At 37.8% G+C, this 2,029-nt stretch overlaps 1 non-coding gene across 1 annotated transcript; it reads left to right on the forward strand.

Moving 5' to 3' along the window:
• The first annotated feature begins 1,424 nt into the window (after nucleotides 1-1,424).
• On the forward strand, nucleotides 1,425-1,528 carry LOC112859163 (U6 spliceosomal RNA). The gene has a single exon (XR_003223475.1). It is a non-coding gene; the product is annotated as a U6 spliceosomal RNA (small nuclear RNA).
• Nucleotides 1,529-2,029: the final 501 nt, after the last annotated feature.

A 2,029-nucleotide genomic window follows, 5' to 3' on the forward strand; every position in this document is an offset into this window, starting at 1 on the left:
GTAGTATTCCGTTGTATGAACAGATCTCAGTCTCTCCATTCTTCCATTGATGGGCATTTGGAATGTTTCCCGTTTTTGGCAATCATTAACAAAGCTTCCAAGGCATATGATAAATTATGTAGGAGTGGCATTGCTGGGTCATACAGTAGGTACAATTTTGACTTTGTAAGTCAAACCATCAACCAGCTTTATACACAAAAACCACAGGAGCCACAGGAACAATTCAGGATGGATTAAAGAAACCACCAAACAGCTTTCTAAAGTGGTTTTACCATTTTAAATTGTTCGTGCCGGCAGCCTGTGAGAGTTCTGGTTACTTCGTGTCCTTGCCAACACTTGGTAGGGTATGTCTTTTTAATATTAACTGTTCTAGTGTCTATTGTGATACCTCGTTTTTTAACTTATATTTCCCTGGTGGCTAATGATGTTGAGCATATTTTCACATGCTTATTGGTCATTTGTTGGCAGATTTCTTCATTTCTCATTGATCTGCAATGACATCTCTCTCCTATTCTTAAATGTCCGTACATGGAAGTCTGTCCCCATGTTGGTATTATACAATCTTCCTTACTATAGATTTGTGATGTCTTACTCTCTGGTGGTAAATGTCTTCCTATCTTTTCTTCCTCTTCTAGAGTGTTTTGCTTAATCTTGTCTTTTTGCATTTCTCTATAAATTTTAGAGTCAGCTTGTTAATTAACAAAATCTTTGTTGAAAGTTTGATTTAAATGTTACCAAATCAGGGCACCTGAGTGGCTCAGTCGGTTAAGTAACTGACTCTTGATTTTGACTCAGGTCATGATCTCATGGTTTGTGAGTTCAAGCCCCGCATCAGCCTCTGTGTGGTAGCATGGAGCCTGCTTGGGATTCTCTCTCCCTCTCTCTCTGCCCCTCCCCGGCTCTCTCTCTGTCTCTCAAAATAAATAAATAAACATCAAATAAATAAATAAATATTACCAAATCTACAAATAATTTGGGGAGTATTTAAACCTTTATAATATTGACTCTTAGAGTTAATGATTGCAGTATAACTCTCTGTTTAGATCTTCTTTGAAGTCTATCAACAAGGTTTTCTAATTCTCCCCATAAGGCTTAGATACTTGGCTGAAAATGGTATCTTTTAAAATATTTCATTTCCAGGGCTCCTGGGTGACTCAGTCGGTTGAATGTCTGACTCTTGATTTCCAAGTGGGTTGTGATCCCGGGTCATGGGATCAAGCCCCAGGTCGGGTTTGGCGCTGAGTATGGAGCCTGCTTAAGATCTTCTTTCTCTCTCCCTCTGCCCCTCTCCCCAACTTGTGCTTGTGTGCTGGCGCACTCTCTCTCTCTCTCTCAAAATAAAACAAAATGTTTCATTTCCTCTTGCTGGTATATAGGGATACTTTGAAAAAATTTTGTTACAATTTAAAAATTACAGACAAGTTGTGTGCTCCCTTCACATACACTAAAACTGGAACGATACAGGGAAGATTAGTGTGGCCCCTGTGCAGGGATTGACACGCGAATTCATGGAGCTTTCCAAAAAAAAAAAAAAAAAAAAAATCACAGACACGTAAGCATGGTACAAGGAACTCCCATATATCTTTATACCAGGTTCATCAATTGTTTACATTTTGTCCCATTTGCTTTAACACACAAAAATATACACATATTTGTAAATATGAATGTATGTATGTGTATATATATGTGTATAGAGTCCAAAGTGATTATATTGCAGTATAATCCAGTGATGATGATTCATATTCCTGTGGTAGACCTGAAGGTATGCTGCACAAATTCCCCTTCAAGTTTTTGAAATATACTGACCCTTGATTTTTGGTTTATCTTTGTGAATGTTCCATGTGGCCTTGGAAAAGTGCATATGTTCTGTCATGGGAGGAGTGTTCTATAAATGATAAGGAGGGAAAGGTGGTTGATCGTGTTGTTTAGATCTCCTATATTTTTATTATTTTGTTTAGTTGCTCTGTGGTTCCTTAGACAATGGTGTTAGCCTTCAATTTTCATGGATATATCTATTACTTCCTTTATG

Source organism: Puma concolor, chromosome B1 (assembly GCF_028749965.1).
Source record: "Puma concolor isolate L17-30 chromosome B1, mPumCon1.1.hap2, whole genome shotgun sequence".
NCBI lineage: Eukaryota > Metazoa > Chordata > Mammalia > Carnivora > Felidae > Puma > Puma concolor.